Source organism: Crassostrea angulata, chromosome 2 (genome assembly GCF_025612915.1).
Source record: "Crassostrea angulata isolate pt1a10 chromosome 2, ASM2561291v2, whole genome shotgun sequence".
In the NCBI taxonomy this organism is placed as follows: domain Eukaryota; kingdom Metazoa; phylum Mollusca; class Bivalvia; order Ostreida; family Ostreidae; genus Magallana; species Magallana angulata.
Window position 1 is genome coordinate 66,519,178 of NC_069112.1, and position 23,310 is coordinate 66,542,487.

The 23,310-nt window shown below is 33.3% G+C and overlaps 2 pseudogenes; one reads left to right on the top strand and one right to left on the bottom strand.

The window, feature by feature from the left end:
• Positions 1-1,491: 1,491 nt before the first annotated feature.
• Positions 1,492-13,450, top strand: LOC128174750 (uncharacterized; annotated as a pseudogene).
• A 3,514-nt stretch (positions 13,451-16,964) lies between these two features.
• LOC128174751 (uncharacterized) lies at positions 16,965-20,505 on the bottom strand (annotated as a pseudogene).
• Positions 20,506-23,310: the final 2,805 nt, after the last annotated feature.

Genomic DNA, 23,310 nt, shown 5'->3' on the forward strand with positions numbered 1-23,310 from the left:
ATTTATTTGATGTGTTTATACATTTCACTGATGCAATTTTTTGTTATGGTGTTTGCTTAATGATAAATAAAATCAGTCTCTGTACTTCTGTGTTTTTTGGAGGTATTAGTCAAACCCTTTGACCCAATTATTACCGTTATGTAGAGAATCTTTCAAACTTTGAAGATAACTGTAGGGAACGGTTTTTCTTATTATTTAAATATTAATTTTGCGAGTTATTAAATAATTACAAGTTACAACTAATTGTAGTATCGACACTGAAATAAATAAACATCGGTTGTAATTTTCAATGCAGTGTGGTTGCATCACCCGTATTTATAACCCCTACAGTAACGATAAGCATGGTAAGACAGTCATGAGTTTTAATAATCACAACAGGGATTAATTGAGGCTGTGAAAACGTCTTTTCAATTAGATAATCATCATTTTACTGCATTTGGGGTTAGTTTACATAATTGAGAACTCAGAATACTGGGTGACTTCAACTTCTCTTTCGGAGGAAATTCTGGAATAATCTACCACGCATAAAAGAGTGGAAACGTTTTTATTGGTTGTTTATTTCTGTTTTACCAAACACGACCAATGAAATTTGATGTTTTAAAACAAATGTATTAAAAGACGATTAGCTAAGTCGTACAGAGTAAATTTCCAGCGGACATCGCTAAAACTTTTATAACCGATGAGAAATTTGAATGCGCACTTCGGCGCGTAGAGTAATTGATTTAATGCGCCATTTTTCTCTTAAATGCGACTATGGCGCGTGGCGCAGGTCCTTCCCAATCACTGTTAATATAGATATATATATATATATATATATATATATATATATATATATATATATATATATATATATAAGAGAGAAAATTGAACTGATGAACATATAAATACCAACTTATGTAAATACTTATTTGAAGTTCACGTACGTAATTTGTTCGACAACCAAAATAAATTAGCTGTTATACCAAAGATATACAGCTGTGGCTACTTTTCTATGGACGGCACTATAACTGGTTTGTTGAAGGATAATGTTCTCTTAATTCCTCGTAATTAAGGGGTGGGTGGGATGCCCGGGGGGGGGGGGGGGGGGGTATGGGGACAATATAAGTGGTTCACTTATATTTATATCTGTTGATTTGTTAATGATTTCGCATGTTCTTTCTTGTCATATCTCAATAGCTATTATCATTTGTCAATAATGCAAGGTGTAAAATGATTTTTTAAAACACTTTTTACCAGTTCATAAAAATGTTTTTAAGAAAAAGAGAGAAAAAATATCTTATTTAGAGTGTTATAACAATCCAACAACTGGTTTAATAATGTCTAGAGTAGTATTTGTTGTTAATGTGCTAAAGTGTTTACCATCGCATGGGCTTTAATGTTTGATGTTACAGATGTGTCTTTCCTTCTGATTTTATATTCTGAACTCCATCTATGTAAATGTATATAAAAATTGGCATATGCAACGGAAAATGAAAACAAATTCGCTTTTAAATGGTGGTATGTTGCATACAAAATTGTTGTCTAGAGTAGAACCTGCAATGGTTTGGAAATGGATGACCAGCTGGAAAGCAAGTGATTAAAAGTATATATATAACACCAGTGCTGCTGTTCAAGTCACAAAAGTCAAATATTAAGCAGGTACTTTGGTACATGTAAGAGTTTAGATTAAAAGAAAGGGATTATAATATAATGAAAAATATCCCCATAGAAGAAATAGAGGACTATGAATCAAGTGAATGAAGTATCACATCCTGTTGACAACGTTGATCATTCTTAAAGAAAATTTCCGGTCATGGGCTTCCTGATCTGATATTCCGAACCGTTTAACGACAGTTACAATGAACTTTAGAAAACGTCCTAATATATATATAATTAATTGTATAAGAAGCCACGAAGAAAAAAATCAATAACAGTTACCAGTTATAAGACAATACGCGTTTGGTTTTTACCAAATTTTGTAATTCGTCAGCAAAGAAAACAGAAATATTATTTAACTGTTTTCATTCTTTAGAACAAGCACATAATGGTTAGCTCTCTGATTAGTAAATCTTTGAATGAAGTGACATTTACTACAGTACTGCTTTGTTTGGTATCATTATACGAAAGAGCGACAGCTGCCGTTGTTCATGGTGAGAGGTACCGTGGTCCTTTTGTACGGGTGGTTGGAATCAATGGACAACAGCAGTGTGTCCGGGAATGTAAACACAGACCCAAGCTATGTCGAGGAGTCAACTACCAGAAACAGGAACTACTGTGTGATCTCGTGTCGGCCATCAACGAAACGGAATCAAAATCTGACTATGTTAGAATTAAACTCGATCAGGTACATGCAATTCATTCTTTACATCTCTCTCTCTCTCTCTCTCTCTCTCTCTTTCTTAATCTTCTATTAAAAGAGTCTTTAACACATTAAACAAACCGGAGTTTTACACATTATTTGCTCAATTAATCTGCAAAAAATTGTTTTTATCCCTTATGTATCTGTCTCTGATTTAGTTAAGGAAATGGGAATTATTGTGATTATACAAAGGACTATGTGCGGTATGGTCAAATATCTGCCCCCGATTTCAACCAATTTTTAAATTGTATCGTATAAAAATAAAATTTTCACAAATCATTGTATAGAGGATTCCTATAACTTTGATGTTGATTTTAGTCATCATTGCTCATTCGCTGTTTATCTATGACGTAACCTAAATGACCCAATTCCCGCAAATTTGCAAACAAATGAAAATATTCTCATTTTTGCTCTATATTTTGCATTCGGAAGTATAGAGCGCAGTTCTGCTCAAGTGCGATTTTAACATATGTTTTTCTTCAGATAGTTATACACATTATACTAAAAAATGGTACTTGAGCAAGCCTGCGCTCGATGTTTCCTAGTCGAAAAACCATCGGAAAACACCTATATTTTGCCACAAATCATCAATTTGTCAAAATAATGCAACCTTCATGACATCATTACTACATTATGACGTCACTGTGGTGATAACCTTTTACACATTTTTTTCCAACATGATTTTAACTATCTTTCACCTTATTTTTTAAGCTCTTTCTCAAACTTTAATTTTGGGGGCAAAAAATGCATAAAATCGCACTTAGTCCTTTTGTTTATGTCATCATTACAAAGTACAAAGTAGCTCTAAAGGCATAGACTAGATTCCCATATATATATATATATATATATATATATATATATATATATATATATATATATATATATATATATATATATATATATATAACAGTTTTTAAGTGATGTTGTCATATATATATATAATAAATGTTACAATTTTTAAGTGATGTTGTCATTAAAAACACACAATATAATGGCGGACCCAAGAAGGGGAACGCATGCACTCAGTGATTTTCTTTACATAAGACATGTTCAGCGGTGAAATGAACCCAATCAAGTTATGGTTTTCTTTCATTTGGTTAAAATGTGACCTTTCAATCACCTCTAAGTAATATTGGCTATACTAGCTAGCATTATTAACGACGCCTCCATTTTTTAAAGTACAAGTTAGCGTTTTTTTTTTTTCTTTCTTAAAAATCATCTCATTGAACGGTTTCTTTACTGACTAGTGTACATGTACAGCTACTCGTACATGTAAGACGAAAACAAGAAAATAAATCTTATATTTCTGCAAGGCACAGAGTTTTGAAGGGATTACTGGTTGTCTGTTATCTACAAACCTTGAAAGATTATAGATTTTATTATACATTTAAAGTATAATCACGAGAAGATATATCACCGAATACTCCTTTTTTACCCTACAAAAACCCTCTTCCTAAAACTGGCACCCTTCTCGCTTAAAATCCTGGATCTGCTCCTGCCTTAAACAAAAGCAAACAATGTCATGTATATGATGTACACCTAAGGCTAGCTCAGTAGAGCAAATGTTCGAGAGCGCTCGCACATATTTACGATATATTTAGTGCACCTGCCTATCTGAACAAGGTCCCTCTCTTATCCATTCCCCCCCAAAAATCATCCACCGTGATTCTCTTGTAGACTGGCCAAATTCCAGATGAATGCCTGTCATGCTCTACTGACGATCTGTGTGTGACGCTCTCCAGTAGGAAAGTCCATTGTATTCGAGGTAGGTTGAGTAGTTGTCCATCAATACATTATATTTATAACACTACTATATAGCTGTTTTAATACATTTATGTTAAGTACAATAATAAGAGATATTTGTCAGAGTACTTAGTAATTGTATCATTTGATACAGAAACCAGTTTATTATACAATTCACTGTAGCCAGGGAATGTGTGTCTTCGGAACTCTATAACTAGAATTTCATCTGTTTAATTCAGCACAAATACATTTAAGGTTTCTCCACCCTTGATGTTTTATGGTTGAATCTTTGCAATTGTTGTTTAAAATTGAAGAGTTATATGTAAACAATCCAATTGAACTAAAATATGGATATGTTGCAAATATAATTTCCATGTTGTGGGAGCCAATACAGGAACACTATTAGAATAATTATTGCGACAACTGCTCCCCAACTTAACTGATCTTTTGTCTGATTTCCATATACATGTATAACAGCAAATCCTACTGAAGTTAATCACAATCCTTTTTCGTATTTTTATAATGAATTTAAGGCCATTAAAACTTGCAAGTTTTTATATTAGGCATTTGCAGTGCATTTCAAACCAATTTTTCAACCTTGAAAAATACATGTTGGCATCTCTATAATTTTTTTTAATAATGGTTCAAACCCACTCAAAATTGCTACATTTGTAAGTTATTATATATCCGATCAAAGATGACTGCTTCATACGGTTTTGTCAGTTTTTCATTGAATTCCGCGATTACATCTAAAACAACTATTTAAATTATTAAATATAACCTAAAATTTAATAAAAAATATCTAATATGATTAAATATTGTCAAAACCAATATTCACATTTTACTAATAATAAAGCCGATAACGTTAAAATAGTCCGGAATGCTCCCGATGACGTCATGCAACAATCGAAATACCTTAATTCACTCAAACACCAATTTCTGAGAAAAATACCTAGTTAGCATGAGAAAAGTTTTTCTACATAGTGGTTTCTTTGAGTTTACTGCCTTTTCATAGTTTGCCCATTTTTTATGACATGTCAGCTTTATAGACCTCATGAAGCTTATTCACTGCAAAGAGTTGACCTTCGGTAACATGTGCATGTTGCACCATCACATGTCAGAAATTTACCGGTGTATAGTATACTTTGTCCCATCCACTAACTTTTCGTTTTATTTCACCTTCCGTCTTTCACTTCCAATTTCACTGTGTAGCCATTGCTGCAAGTTTCGCATTTCACCTCTGATTCTCATGTTCATTAGGGACCTACATATTGCATATCAATTTGAACAAGAGACATACTTCTCACTAAAGTAAATTACATGTATTAACAAGAGGCCCATGGGCCACATCGCTCACCTGAGGAACAATAGGTATGATAAAATCAGCTTAACGAGGCTGGGGGGGTGGCTGCCATATTAAAGCGTTTTGATCTCTACACAAAAAAGATTTTCACTTTAAGGTTCTATAACTCTTACATTGTACTGAAATTGTCTTTTGAAAAAATGGAGATGATGGCATTGAAGCATTATTTAAAGAGTCAATTGATGGTGACCAAGGGGTACAAGATGCCAAAAAATCATTTTAGCTGTTTTTCAGCACCTTTTTTACTTTTCAAAGGGAGGTAACTTGTAAAACTCCAAATATTTTGTTCAAATATTTTCTTTCTTTCTTTTTTTTTTTTTTAAATTTCACCATCGAAAATCTTTTTTAATGCTTAATCTTTATTACACATGTATTGATTACGCGGCTATGTTAAGGCTGCCCGATTAATTTCACAGCGATATGTAGAAAGTCACTTGTCTGTACTTCATAAGATATGACGTCATAGTTAACTTTGACGTCACGATCTGCATTCCTTTCGATCGTTCTTAGGGAATGTATCGTAACGTAATAAGTGATATTCATTGTGCATAATAAAACCGCTTCATTCCTTTACATAGACTGTTGTAAATACTAGTGATACTTAATTCAATATCACCGATATGGAGTATAAAAAAATCAAGAGTTTTAAAGCTTCGTAATAGGTAAATAACTATTCATAAACTAATGGTTTTGAGACTCCCCCTGCTACGTGTAATCTAATGAATGGTGATATGTATGTGCATATAAAAAACGGCTTGGCACAAGTGAAAGATAAAAACAATCTTTGTATATTTTACGTGAAATCGGGAGAGAAAATAAGTACCACTGTGAATCTTGCTGGGGGAAACCTACCGATTGACCCGATTTTGTGTAAATCGAGCCTAAAAGGTAAAAATGTGTCTAATTTCGATGGCGGTGCGAAATGTTTTGACAATATTTCAAATAAACGAAATATTTATATGACCCCCCAGCAAGAACTGCAAAATAGATTACTTATCGAAGAATTTTTTATAAAAATATTTTTGATTTAATGTCATTATTCACTTGTGCCGATGCGATTTTTATAGATTATTTACCGTGTTAGAATACACCCGTCACGTGCTTAAGAAAAATATATGACGTCACAAAAATACATCAAATATAGTGTTGGATGCAACTGTTAACTTATGTAATAAAAGTTTAAAGAAACTCACTCGGTTAAAGCATTTTTCAATAATTAAAATAGTATCATTTTTCGATATATATTTAGCTTCGGACAGCCTTAACATAGCCGCGTATTATCATGTTAACATTTGGAAATAATTTTGTGGCTACTTTTTTTTCCTCTTCGCATATTTGCATTTGTGTGACAAATTTATTTTTGGTAAAATTGTGATATTTTTCTTTATAACAAATAATGTTAAGTTTTTGTTATTGTGTTAACTTTTTGTGATGTATTGGTATGTTTTTTGCCTTTATTAATATTTCATATATTTTTCATAATTTTTTTTTTGCATAATGTGCAATTTTTTCAGATACAATAAATGATAAAATTAACGACGATTGTGATCTGGTCTTTCACATCAAAATGTAAATTAAGATTATATGAAACATTTCTGCAAATTTGGTGAATTTTGGAGAAATTTTGTTTTGACCCCCCAGCCTCCTTAATGGAGTCATAATTCAAACTATCTGGACATTGTACAATAATACATGTAGATCCTGTATAAATAAAATCCATTTTCCCCCTGGATATTCTTATGTTTATAATCATTCGTCTCTTTTCTAACAGGATAATTTTATGGTCAAATCACATGTTGAGTATTGCAGTTTTTAAAAAAGATCCTTAACAATTGTTTATATATGGGATATAAAGCTACATCAAACTCCGAACCTTCTTGTGAGGCCGAAGAATTGTCCTGGAGCCAAAGTCTTAAAAATTATAAAAAATCATCTGGCTGTTATGAAAAGAGGATTTTGACCCCACCCATTGTGGCCCCACCCTATATCCGGGGGTCATGATTTTAACAACTTTGAATCTACACTTCCTGAGGATGCCTCCACACAAGTTTTAGCTTTCCTGGCTGATTAGTTTCTGAGAAAAAGATTTTCAAAGATTTACTCTATATATTCCTATGTAAAACTTTGACCCCCCCCCCCCCCCACTGTGCCCCCTAGCTGCAATAATGTAGCACTCTCCCGATTTCTTTTTTGGGGGAGAGGGCTACAACTCCATAGGATCTCCGTAATGGTGCAAGTGCGGGATCGATTCACTCCCGCAACGACTTCGTCTCGAGTCGTATATAAATGACAATAACATTTGCATTTCTTACCTGAACTCAAACATTGTAGATGTATATGGCATAAATTAATCCACAAATATCAAGTATAGCCCATATATCACTTATTTGTCGTGTATGTCAAAAACACAAGTTTAATTTGTCCGCCATGTTTACTGACCTTGACCGGTTTTATTTTGGGACAGCCAATGAGAATTCACGAGCGGATCTTGAACTAAATATAGGAATTCTCCTATTTTAAACATACTTAACGCGGTAAATATGAATTTACCATTATATACCATTTCCTGAAACGATATTCTAGTGAAAGAACGAGGTAAGATCGATTATTTACACTGTCATTCACGTTATCAAGCCCATCAAAACTCCAAGCGTAAATCCTATACAATCACGCGAGAACGGTCATGGCTGCTGAAGAAGACGACTGGTAAACATGTTTATGTGTTTTATCTGGTTTTGATTTTTGTACGGTTAATTTGTTCAACCTGAATTAAAAAATCTATTATCTAAAGGAAGTCAAATATAAAATCGATCTTTTCTGACCGAAGTCAGCCGCATTAAAAAAAATAATTTTGCACCATTACGGAGATCCTGTGGAATTGTAGCCCTCTCCGGTAAACATCAGATATAAAAAAATCGGAGAGGGCTACATTTTTGCAGCTAGGTTTCAGGGGAGTAGCGATAACAATAATTTCGTACATTAGAGCCGATAACTCTCTAATTATATTTAAGGAAGGAGCCAAAGGAGGTCCTACTACATCAACCGAAAAGTTTTTCTGTATCACCTATACACAGGAGATATAAAAACTCATTAGTTAAAATATTTAACAATGACCTTGACTTTTATGTCATTATTTCAGCCGGGGAAAGACACTTCCATTTTACTGGTCCGAAGTCTCTATGATTGATAGTAAAAAAGTTAGAAGTGATTAAATGGAAATCTAAATACTTTCAGGGGCATTAACTACTAGAAGGGGGTCTCAGATCTTTTCCGATATGAGGATTGAAGAACCCTCTAAGTGTACTGAAGATATTGGTCTTCCAAGACTCTATCACTTATGGTTTCAGAAGAGTAGCAATAACAAGCTTTTAGTACACAAGGGCAATACCTTTGTAAGTTATTGGAGTAATCAAGCAAAGGGTAATTTAGTACCATAACATTTAATGGTCAATGATATAAAGAAAAAAAAAATGTTACAATATATCTAGAAATAAAAAAGCTGTCCCAGAAACAATAGGGTAAAAAAGAAATACAAAAGGTCTTTCACATGAAAGGTTGGAAAGACCTAATTACTAAATTTATAATTATGTAGACCAGGAAGCTCACTACCAAAATTGTATATTTCATGTCCACCAAAGTATGGGTTTTGACTTTTGGGGTGGGGGTGGATGTATAGTGTTAATACATCGAATATTTTAAAATCATATGTCTACTCCCACATATCTGTAATATCTTTGACAGTTCTGCTAGGTCTTGCATTGGGTAAACATACGGAACAGTCGTCAACATATTCGTCTTATTGGGCTGAATATGCAGTAGACGGAAACTGAGGTACAGACATATTCCAAGACAAGTGTACACACACAGAGGATGCCGACACAAAACCCTGGTGGAGGGTGGATCTACTGACTGTATATTCCATCAAATCTGTCCGAATACTTAACAGAGGAATAGATAAATACGGATTAGGTAAGTGTAAAAAATAACAACATTGCAAGTCTTGGTTTTACTTTTTATGTCCATACCTTTTATATGTACATGTATAACATCACAACTGTCAGAATACTTAACAAAGGAATAGACAGAGGAATAAACCATAGTGAAGGTAAGGGTACAAAGTCTCAGCATAGTAAAAAAGAAGTATAATGGATGGATACAATGTGGTTTTATTAGTTATGCAGTAATCATAAGGTCTATCATTTCGACAAAATCATTGAATCTATAGCCTAAAAGTAAATGTTATTATTTTTTTTCTTGTTTTCTTTGCAGGAAGGATTCTATTATCAAGTTTATTTTGTTTTCAAATATGTTCGTTGTAAAGTCATTCTTATTCTAATATAACATGCATGAGAGTAATATTATGAGAAAAAATATTATTAAAATTGAACAAGAGGCCCATGGGCCACATCGCTCACTTGAACAGCAGTTCCTTGTGACATTCTATTTCGTAGCATATGCTTTTTCTATTTTAAACATTAAACCCCTTTCTGGGGCCCCAGTTTGGTCCGAGGTTTATAGTTGGCTTTAACGACATAAATCGTAACATAGGAATGAAAATGGGAAGCAATGCGGTGGGACCGCACGAACACAGCCTGAAAAACTGAACGTAGAAGAGTTCCATATCAAGAGGAATAACTCTCAGACTATACAGAACAATATCAAGAAAGATAACTCTTGGTTCCAGACTAAACAGAACAACATCAAGAAAAAAAAATCTTGGTTCCACTACATTAGAGTTTACACAATCCGAGGATCCTTGCATAGTAATCTCGCAAACTGTAGCATAATAGTTCTCGAGAAAAACTTTTTAAAACATTTTCAATATATCTTTTCATGTTAAACTTTGAACCCCTCTTGGGGCCCCAGTATAAGTCCAGTGCCAAAGCTTAATTTATTTGGAATCTACATTCTCTAACGATGCTTGCATAGTAATCTCACAAGCTGAAGCATTATAGTTCCCTAGAAAAAGATTTTTAAACGTTTTTCCTCTATACTTCTATGCTAAACTCTGAACACCTCTTGAGGCCCAGTATTAGATCGAGGGTCACGGCTTTTACAATTTCGAATCTAAACTATTTGAGAATGCTTACATAGTTATCTGACAAATTGAGGCATTGTAGTTCTCGAGAAGAAGATTTTAAAACATTTTCCATATATACTTCTACATTTAATTTTCAATCCAGCTTGGGTCCCCAGTATTAGTCCAGGGGTCACTATTTTATACTATCAAACCTACATTATCCAAGGTTGTATGCATGCTAGTAATCTCACAAATTGAAACATTGTAATTCTTGAGAAGATTTTTTAACATGTTACATTTATATTTCTATAATAAACTTTGACCTCCTCTTGGGGCACCAGTATCGGTCCGGGGGGTCACGGTTTTACCGATTAAAAATTTACATAAGCCAGGGATGCATGCATAGTAATTCCAAAAACTATATAACATTGTAGTTCTTGAGAAGAGCATTTTTAAACGTTTCCTTTATATTTTTTAAAATGTTTAAATTTTGAACCCCTTTTGGTGCCCCATTATTTGTCCGGGAGTCACGATTTTTACAAATTAGAATCTACATTATTTAAGGATGTACATGTATGCATAGTATTATCCCAAACTGTTTATAGTTCTTGAGAAGAAGATTTTAAAACATTTTCCTATATATGTTAAAATTTAAACCCCTCCTGGGGCCCCACTTTTTGTCCGGGGGTCACGATTTTCACAATTTAGAATCTTCACTAAAAACTTTGAACCCCGCCTGGGGCTCTAGTTTTGGTCGAGGGTAATGATTTCTAAAATTTAGAGTCTTTACTATACATACCAACTGCCGGAACGCTCTTAAAGGCCTCGAGCTGACATTTTCTTTGAGATAGGTTTCATTAATTCAAATTGCTGTACCAATAGTCGTATATCATATAATATCAGAATAAAAATATTTTGTGTAACTAAATTCTTACATATTATAGTATTTATTGTCAAGCAGACAACTTACAAATACACATAAAACATGGGTTCATCAACAATAGTTCACAATAGCCCTCGCCGTGCACCGGGACACATCCGTTCTCGCCCAAGGAGCCCGCGGAGATCCGTGTAGGTGTCACTACAGCATTAAATTTTACTATATATTCTTACCAAAATTGCACAACTTTACATACAGATTACAAATTCAAAACGAACTTCTGGAAAAAATCCTCTTGACATCTTTTTAAACAACGCTTCATTTACAAATTTTTAGCAAAATACACACGTGCATCCAGCAAGGCGTGAGACCTCCAAGTTACACATGTGCCTGAAAATCAAGCCCGGGTCTTTACCCCCCCCCCCCTCCGGAAACAACACGCATCAAAAATTCAAATGACCTCGCATTACAAAACTGAAATAGTTAGACCTCTTACAAATTGTTTTTCATCTCATAAAAAATTCAGCCCCTGACGCGTGCGGACACGCCCCGAATTCAAAGGAAAATTCGGGAATTATTTTGCCTCAGCCATGTTTTGACGTAAACCTTCAGTGAAATACTGGTATTTGACAACTGCACGCGCTGTCTGAGTTAGGTCGTACGTACAATAAGTCCATACATACCACAATATGCATCTATATTTTTATATGCAATTTTAACATCACCATGTGATTGTATACTCAGTATATTTCCTTATAAAATACGTAATGATGCATTTGTAATACAATGAATCATAACTCATCATGGTTACAAAAATCGAAGAAATTTCAAAGTTCATAAATAAAATATCTTCTTTCTGCTTTAAACACTCTTTGAACAAATTTTACGGGTTCATCATTTGTATACGAGGGTAACACATAAACAGTGTTTCCCTAATTATAATAAAACATACTTATTTTCAAATTTAATTCCCGTGTTATACAAGATTATCTATGGTATGGTTGTTTGCAAATAAATCCACACCACGTGCGTTGATCGGCCGTATCTATAATGCTCAACCAAACTTGCTGCAATCTTGCAACAAAATCACAAGATAAATGTATCGCTTATATTTATCTTGGAGACCGTGCCCGATAACAAATAAATTTATATATTAATTTTTTATTTTTATCGGGCACGGTATCCAAATAAAATGTAAGCGATGAACTAAAATAATACTTAGTGAATTTTTACACCTTATCATATTCATCCGTCATTTTTTTTTATAAAACAACCTTATATACTTATGCAGGGAGTTGTCAATAATCAGAGAGACACAGTTGGGTTTTTTTTTATGCACAATTTAGTTGAATAAATGGAACAAGAGTCATGTAAACATTTTCCCTATGTATTTCTTTGTTAAACTTTGAACCCCGCCTGGGGCCCCAGTTTTAATGCGAGGGTCACGATTTTTAAAAATTAGAATCTTCACTATATATACAAGCTTATTTATAAAAATTGACATTTCTGGAGCAGTGGTTCCTGAGAGAAAGATTTTTAAAGACACGCACCTTAAACTCAGTTTCGCAATTGTCTCCCTTTTGAAAAGGGTTGTGCCCTTTTTTTTACAATTTATAATCCCCTTTCCATCAGGATGCTTTGTACCGAATTTGGTTAAATTTTGCTCAGTTGTTTTTGAGAAGAAGTAAAAAATGTAAAAAAAGTTTACAGACAGACGGACGACGGACAACGGGTGATCAGAAAAGCTCACTTGAACCTTCGGTTCAGGTGAGCTAAAAATGCATTTCTTGAAACGTTATTTCTGGTATTTATTTTTATGATGTTTTTTCAATATTCTAGATTTTTCAAACCGGCTACAAGATGTTACCGTCACTGTAGGGCTGATTGAATCAGACGTCAACACTCTCTGTGGTGTCTTTGCTGGCCCCGGTACTGCGTCACAGCTGGTCGTCATCAACTGTCCGATGTCACCACAGGGGAGATTCGTAAAGATATCCAAGACAACCTCGATTCTCACTCTGTGTGAAGTTGACGTGTTCGGTGTATCTGTATAACTATCATAATTATTTATGTTTCAAGGTACACACCTGTAATTGTTTTCTCTATATACATGTAACACTATAAAGGTAAAAAAGTCTTTAAAATCAGTTTGTATTTTCTTGAAAAGATGTTCATAGGAAATATTATTTGCTACCTACATGTATCACATCATCTGACACCAAACAAGAGGCATAAAAAACGGCACTTTCTCAAAATAACTGACTAAAAACCTCAAAACGACTTACTTTCCGTATGTTTGTAACAGACGTTACACTCCAAAGAAAGCTGATTTCCTGTGTTAAAAGTAGTCCCTTTGGAAATGATCATCATTTAACAAAATACAGCAAATATCCTTCTCAGAGGTACAACATATTTTTCTAAAATTGAGTAAAGTAAGATCTATAAATTTAGTCAAGTAAAAAAATAATTCTTAAGTATATATGAATTTACTATTGACTAAGTTCATTTTGATTGATCGCCTATCGGTGTGATACCGTATACTTAATGTTACCGTATATCTCTATAATTTGCGCATCCTGAAGACTATGGCATTGCCCCATTAAATGTTCTTATCGCGTCAGATTTAATTGTTCTAGTTGTGTCTTAATATTGACAATTATTTTTGAAAAGTTGCTCATTGAATTTCCTTTCTTTTGGTATTTTTCATTTGTAATAGTCCATGCAGTATATATTTTAACTGTGTACCTTTATTTTTATACAGCGTTTGAGAAAAAAAACACATTCTAATTAGCATGTAGCATATCTGCAATAAAATTTTGTTTTATAACTATGCAGTCATTAAGATGGTATCGGACATCTATTGATATTAATGTAGATAAGAGTGTATCATAATTACAATACTTTTACCGGTTTAGAATTTTCAAAATTTACAATAATTAATCAAAACATAGCTTATAAAAATATAAGAGGCAAATAACAGAGGTAAAAAATCTAAAACCCACAGCGGGATTCGAACTCATGATTTACAGATTCGCATTAAACCCTCTAACCAACTGTGCTACGCTGTCAGGTGACTATATTTGGAAAGAAACAACTTATATAATTACACTTCATTTTATTATTTATTGTGATAAACACTACGTAATAGCATGGAGGTGTCTCATACCACTTTAATTAACAAATAAGGTTTGTTTTTTTATTTTTGAATAGAACAGTAGAGATACATATATATTTTTTTTCTGATTGTGTCGTTTAGATTGCAAAATTAAGACATTTTGAAGCTTTTTGTGTGTGTGCTGATGAGGTTACATAAAATAGTAATGTACATACACCTGTATTGATAACATTGTAACGTTAATCAGATATATACTCATTATAAATTCCTTTCGCTGATCACCACAAATATTAATGACAACAAAATAAAAGTGCTTGTTATTCATTTCTATACTACTGAAAATTAAATGTACGCGTTCATCACGTAAAAAAGGCATCAGAAACCTCCCAGTTGAAGAATATGTACCCATAGCAATCAGAGTTATTTTGGTGCTGTAATATATAAATAATATTATATTGTAATACTCATTTCTGTTGCAAAATTGCAAAATTAATTTAAATCAGGCAGATGTTTTACATGTTTATGACAGTAAAAAAAAAGGCCATTCTCGGTTACTAACCTTTTGTTTCTGTCTAAACTTCCTTGACAACCTTTGGCATTATAGTGTCTGCCTCAACTTCATTTAACATTTGGGCATCAAAGGGGTCTGTTCAGACTGAGTTGCATCCGAGTAGAGTTAATTTGGTGCTTTAATTATGTAATAGTGTTGTGTTGTGCATGTACTAGGCCTAAAGAGTAATCAAACCCTGACTACTATTTAGGCATAGTACATGCACAACACAACACTTTTGTTATTTTTATGCCGACTGCTGAATATACTTACGTGCCTAGCTATAAGTAGCTGTGACGTTTGAGTGGCGACTAGTCCCTAAAAATAATCCATGGAAAAACAAGCGTTTGGTGTTTTTTTTTTAAATTAATAAATTTATTTGATTGTTTATTTAATCAACAAGTTGAAAATGTTGTACAATAAAAAGTCAACAAAGGTTTATGTTTTTTTTAAGAAATGAGAGACGTTTGCCCTTACCGAGAAAAATCGAAATGTTTAGCAGACAAAATCTCATTGAAATTTTTTCTTGTACTTCTTTATGAAGCGTCATTTAAACAAGCGTTTTTGTGGAATTTCTGTGAAAAAAAATTCATTCAATTTGTTAAAAAGTTTATCAGAAACTGTAACTTTTAAAATTACCGTCAATAATGAAGTGTTTTTGAAAAGATTAATAATTTTAGTTGCTTGATGCCAGTCGTATATATCAACGTTAAATATATATTACATATATACATATATATAAATATATATATATATATATACATATATATATATATATATATATATATATATATATATATATATATATATATATATATACAACTACATTAACGGCTAATGAAGCGTAGCGGTATTGGGCTTTAAGCGGAAATGATTTTAGCGTCGTGAGAAGATTTTCGTTGAAAATATTTGCCGTGCTCTTTTTCGGAATAGTATGCTTACGCTATATAAATCCTTTGTATACTATGCGAAAGTAGATGAGTACTGAATATATAGCAACAAACTGACAGGAGGCATAACTAGAGGTACTGTGAGCAAGCTCACAATTGATACCCCCCGCTAAGAAAAATTTAATATTTAAACATTTTGAATTCTTGGTATACTAAGCCGGATTTTTTCTGAAATATTTTTCCTACATATTTTTTTTTCTAAACAAAAATTCATCGGGGCAGGCCATTTTCAGAGAAACGGGGATGAGAGTCTTAAAGTAGTTTTATGTGGCCTGAGACAGGCAAGCTTTGTGTCAAATTTTAGCATCTAATATTTCCATTAATACAAGACATGATACAGACAGAATTAAGCATTTTTGAAACAATGACCTTGAACTTCCTCAAATAACCTTGGGTCAATGTCATGACACACCCTTAAGTCATAAGCAATCTTTGTGTGAAGTAAAAACTTCCAATCTTTCCCCATAAGAAAGAAATGGACCGGACACGAATTTTTTTTTTCTGCCAGTTACCTTGACCTTTCCCAAATGACCTTGGTTCAAGGTCATGACACACCCTTAGGTCATTAGAAATCTTTGTGTGAGGTAAGAACATTTAATGCTTTTCCATAAGGAAGATATGGACCAGACACGAATTTTGCACTATTTCTGCCAGTGACCTTGACCTTTCCCAAATGACCTTGGGTCAAGGTCATGACACACCCTTAGGTCATAAGCAATCTTTGTGTGAGGTAAGAACTTCCAATGTTTTTCCATAAGAAAGATATGGACCGGACACGATTGCACAGACAGACGGACGGACAGGGTGATTCCTATACCCCCCCCCCCCCAAAAAAAAAAAAAAACTTTGTTTGCGGGGGGTATAATAAATTGTAATGGACGGTTTGATGGAAAGAAAATACTTGTTAGATTGTTAAAGGTGTTAGATGTACTATCAGCTCAGAATAGGACATTAACATTATTGTTAACACTTACAAGTCAAAAATTTTGTAAGGCGGGTCCGCTATCAGATGTGCCGAGAGAGAAAGTTCAACAAGGCCATGTTCCAGGTGTGTTGATGCTGAATCTGAACCAAACGTTTCCGTTCCTGAATGAGGTTTAGTGTTTAGGAACAGGTCACATGTTTAAATATATAATAGTAGTATTTCAAATCCCCATGGTTGATTAAAGTCAGACGACACGTTTCTCAATTTTTTATAACTTTTTCCAGGAATTTGTTAATAGTTAACAACTTTCTTGCAAAAAATTAGGATAACTTACCAGGCATTTCTGCAAAATACTAGAGTATGCAGTTTCCTATATAATCTTTTTGAAAATGCATTTGAATTGCTGATATAAAAATAAATATACAATAAAGTAAAATCCACTATATTGTAGCTCTATCTCGCCCGGGCTTTGAACGTACGACCTGCAGAACTTACGCACCTGGCAGTGAGCTGCCACGACTCTTACCACTCGGCCATTTAGGCACAGGTCCAATTACAAGTAAATTTTAATCATTTTAAAAATAATTATAAAAATTATAGTATAACTCTTTATTACGAGGAGATACTAAAAATATGTTCGAGGAACATGTCGTCTGACCCCAAACTGTATAAATGAATGCAGTTTCCGCGCAGTTCTAGGAAAGAAAGAATTTTAAAATTTTATTCTAGTTCTATTTTTAATTTTTTACATGAAGTACGTAACAATATGGAGGTGTCCAATATCACCCTAAAATAAATGATAGTTAATAAAACCAACTCGTGTTAGTACTTTTTTAAAATAAATATTCACAACAAAAAGATAAATGATTAAATCTAAGTTTGTAACTCTCCGTTTTAAACCAACCAACAAGAACCAATGCCAGCTTTGTCGTTGCTTATCTTTGCTCATATGAGAGGGACTCCTATTATCTCCTATTTTATCAGATAGTACTTTATCATCACCTGTATTTTGTTCAAGGACTATCTTCTCTGATATGAAGTCTGTCTTCTTCTTTGCAGCAGCAGATGATGACACACAAAGACCAAGCTTGTTCAGAAGATTTATGCACTGAAATATTAATTTAAAGAAATAAACAAGAAACATAAACATGCACTGAAGATAATACATGCAATCAAAATATAGCAAATTATACCAAAACTCACTTTGTTTTCCAACGTTACAAAGCAGGATGTCATGCACTTTAAATATCTGATGTAATTTATAATAATGTAATTCTTAACTCATTTCACAAATATTCTGTAACAATTTTATTGGTAAATACCTCATCTGTTGCACCACCATTATCTAAAACTTGAGATACTGCATGATGAAATGCAGACATGTGCATATTTTTCTGAATAATAGCAGAAATCACAGCAACGGCTTCATATTTTTGATCATCAAAGACACCAGAAATTATCTTGAAAAGGAAAGGAGAGAACAGTTGGAACTATAAATTCCATGTATCAAAGTTCACTGTGGCCAAATCATTACTTGATGTTCTTCTTAGATATAAACCAGTCTTAGTTGATGAAAGTTTGGATAGCTCTTTTCTTAGATCTTTGAGAACAGAGTTGAAGATATTTTCTTTCAAACTGGAACTGTAGAGAAGCTGTGATACTCTCTGGTGGGATTCACCTCTTGACATTCCCCTTATGATGTCCTGGTACACCCAAGCTGGAATCACTTTAGATTTAACAGATTCCTTTTACCTCTAAATACAACCTGCAGGTGAAGGGGGAAAAAAATATAAAAAAAAATAATATTGGAGGTGGTATTAGCTAGCTAAATAGAGTGATTCTTGTGTTCAACATATTATATTGTATTTTTCTGTGAACATTTGTTTAGGAAATAAAAAACCATTTCTAACATAATTGAAAATCCACACTTTTATCACTTAGTAAAATGACGAAATTAGCAGAAAATTTGTTCTCCCCGTCTTTCTAACAGCTTCCACAAATATGACGGAAATATATGATGTATTAAATGTTATGACACTCAAAAGTTGGTTCAATAATTAATTAAATTCTTTTTAATTTCACTCTCGAAAATGTAGATGTCTCAGTAAAGTAATCTTTCAACCTCAGTTACCTTTGCAATTCTATATAGTGTACGAGGGTCAATCAAAAAATAAAAATACTTTTGTCATAACTATGCTACTTAACGTCATATCATTAATAATTTGGTAGACATAATTTAGCAATAGTTTCAAACAATTTGCAAGAAAAAAAGTTAAATTCTTTTATTTCTAAGAATTATTTAGAATCTAATCCTGCAAATATGAGGTCACGGCGCACGGTCAAAATTTGTGTTATGTCAACAATAAACCATATAATGTTGAAAGTAATACATGTATCTCTATAAATTGGGCTTAAAACCAAATAATATTAAAACCTCAAATTAAGTTTTGTCTTGGTATTCTATGATCCAAATAATGATGGGAAAATGCTAAATGGTGCAAAAAATAAGTCAACAATTATTTGTGTTTAGCTGTAATAAATTTTGTGGGGGTGGTGGTGATTGTATTTTGAATATAAAACAGTCCGAAAGAGAGTAAAATATCTGTAAGTATTGGGTCAAAAATAAGTAGCGTCAACCGACGTTCAGGGTTCTCCTTACTGTAAACTACGAGATACACGGTTAGAAAATAAAAACTTTGAAGAACTCACTTATGATTCCCGAACAAATGTTAGCAAATAATATGTTAAGTGGTTCAGTGCAATTTTAAATTGTAAGGAGAAAGGCACAAGAGACTAAGTGTGATATAAAGATAGGGTATATCTATAAACTGTGCATGTTTAAGCTTGACGTCATGTTTTGAACGTATCGTGCGCCGTGTTGACAAAACATGTTGTTTTTAAAAAGGGATAACAAAAATACCGTTTCATCAAATGGACTAAAACTTCGCATATCAATAACATAAGTGTTTGTGCACAGATTAATTTGTTAAGTATGACTTTCATGAAAAATATGAGAGACAGCCACATTGTCTTCGTATTTTGATTGACCTTCGTACATTATTTTATGAATATGTTTATGGTGTAATTATGTATCTATATACCTTGATTTTACTGTGGGAAAACAACTGAATTTTGGCTCTTTTTTCCTTCTTTTCCTGTGTTCTGGGGTTTTCTTCGAGCACGACGCTTGGCTATTTGAGATTGTTTTTGACCCTGTTAAATCTGACTGACTAGATGGAACGAACAGTTGTTTCACTTTTCTAGGCGTTGGCGAATGGTTAATGTTGTGTTTTTTGGACTTTGGTGTCCACATTCTAGGCTGATGCAAAGAAAAGTCCCCTTGGTTTTTCTGCCTTAAAGTCCGAATTAATTCCAACCTATCTGCTTTTAAGGATTCAAGTTTTGTTTTGATGTCGTGCTCAGGTTTCGACAGTTTGTTCAGTTTATTCCAACACTTACCGCAAACATAGTTACTCCCATCGGCGCCTGGGTGTGGAACACAATCTATTACCTCTAGCAGCTGATCATAAACCCCGAACGTCTCACCAAAAATTGTTCTTCTTTGTTTTTAGGCAAAACACCGTGACAAAGTCGACAACACGGATTGTCACTGGGCGCCGCCATTGCTCTTACCGAACATATTTGTATGGCGCAATTTGATAGGATGCCTTGGAAAGTCAAAGCGCGATGATTTAAAAGCTTTAAAATTCGGCTAAATATGACAAGGGGGAGATGAAAAAAACGAATTGGGAACTTGGTTAGCGAAGATGTCAATAGCACGTGTGTGACTGTTCTCGCATCGAAGGTCTAGAACACCTTCACGGTAAACTGGTCAAAGGTGAGGACGGGGTGTCCTTGACACAGCCCCTATACCAACCTCTGCCGCGCCAAATGCATCTGCATCGCAATCACAAGCAACATCTTTGCTCATGGCCAGTGCATGTGTCATTAAAAGCGCTTTGCCAATTAAACAGTGAAAACAAATTGAATATAATTTTCCGCGCTTGCTTGCAATTCTTACACAATGCGTGGTTTAAAAATTCCGAATTTCGAGCCCGATTTTATTGTGTTAAATTTAAAACATTTATGTTTCTTATTTTTGCTTCAAATTGACTTTTACAATTTAGACCACAAATGATTCGATAGACTTTCATTATTAATATGCACAGACATACAGTCGGTTCAAGCATATCTTTTACAACATACACCATAGCATAGCATAGCATTGAAATCTCATATCATAGCATTGAAATCTCATAGCATAGCATTGGAATCTCATACCATAGCATACAGTCTTATAGAATCGTATTTGTCATATCATACCATAGCATAGCATACAACATTCTTTTAACTCGGTTTTAAATGTTTTTATATGAAAAAATATAAATGTTTACATAATAGATTTGTGGCAAACTTTGGCTTCTTGTTATTTTACTTCGAAATGTGTGGAACTCTTCTGTGTATGGAGGCGTTTTTGTTCAAATCTCATAGCATACCATAGCATAGCATACCATATCATTAAGCCCTTCATTTAGTGGTCCAGATGAAGATACGGTTATTGTGGAAAAAAGTGTAAGAAAATTATATTTCGGCTAGCATATCTTTGTTAATACTTGTATATGTGGTTTTGAGCTAATAAACTAAACTAAACTTAACATGGACAGAGGCATGGATACCATGAAAGAATAGGTTGTCTACTGTTTTTATCAACTGTTTTCAGCATGAACACGAGGAAGCAACACGAAGTTATTCTATCAACATTTTGTCTACTGCTGCAAATTTCATACATGTCACAACATCAGGATCTATTGTCTCCAAATCCACAACAATTCAAAATGTTTGTTTTTTGTTGTCGTTTTCTTTGGGGGGGGGAGGGGCACCTCTAAAAAATATAAGAAAATGGTTCCTTTTACTATAAATGCATGAAAAAATAATACCAGCAATGTTATTGTTTTTTAGTTGACTTGAGGAAAGAGTTTATGTTTGAAATTAATTACCGTAGTTGTTAAAAATAATATAACATATTATCAAGTAATCATAATGTAGTGCTTTTTTAACTAAATGCATTACATGTATTTATTTTTTTTGCCGTTTTCAACAAGATGTCGTGAAACTCCCTTTACCCCATCAAAGAGAAAAACCATCTTGCCTGTCCCATTCTCTTCTATTAGGAGATCCACTAGATTGATGGAGAAACATGTAAGTCTTACTTCAATAAATAAATCTATTAATTTCTATAAGTTTAAAGAGACACCTTACATTGAAAACTTATACACACAATATGCACTACTAGCGCTAAAAAGTACTGAAAGTGCCATTTTTTACTGATAATTTCTGATATTTACTGATATTGTACTGTTAGTGCTGAGAATTGCTGATATTTACTGATAATTTTACTGCTGTTACTGATAATTGCTGTTGGTTCTGATATTTACTGATATTTACTGATGCTTTTGCTGTGAGCTCTGATAATTACTGATATTTACTGAGATTTACTGTTGGTACTGAGAATTGCTAATAATTACTGAGAATATTTTAAGGCCCAAAACATTGTCTTTTAATCATTAAATAACACATATTTCAGATTTAACACAATTTATTTGATTATTATAATATATTCTTCAGTTTTATTTATTTGATATTTAGCTTCTTTTGAACTTCGGAAACTCACAGATCACATTTTAGACAATATTACAAAGCCGGTCAAAAATTGGTACTTAAACTTAAGGCAGACTCCACAAAAATTTTAATTTCTTAATGCGGTGGACATTTTTTTTTCAACAATGAAAAACCCCATAATTCTTAACATGATTATTTTTCTTTTCAAAATAGAGAGATACCCGGTCAGGACTTTATAATGTCTTTGAGGTTTTACTTCACAGAAAGATTAGCGAGGCAGTATCTGTGTATAGTATACATACTTTCAGCAGATCAAGAGGTTTGAATGTCGCAATTCAACCTTGTAAATTGTCAGTCTGGCACCTTGTGTATGACATTACGTAATATCCGTATACAGGAATCCATGATCTTGAGAATATTTATTCAAAGAGAAAAGTATTATTTTTATTGACAACAATATAAATAACGTATTAGAATGATTTTCATATTCATCATCTTATTTGTTCCGCATTCAATTGATTAAAAAAAAGTTGGATAAATAATCTCTCTCTCTCTCTCTCTTTCTCTCTCTCTCTCTCTCTCTCCTACCATTTGCTGAAATCAAAATAGGTAACAATCGGCGAAGAATAATTTTTATTGTCCGACCTTTCACTCTTTCTCTTTTAATACATATGTTATATATCTTCTGTTGCACGGCTAAGTAATGTTGTCATGATCTAGTTCTAGTATTGTAAATCTGCCCACCCTTCTCTCTCTCTCTCTCTCTCTCTCTGTCTCTCTTGCTCGCATATATTATCTAGTCCTAAA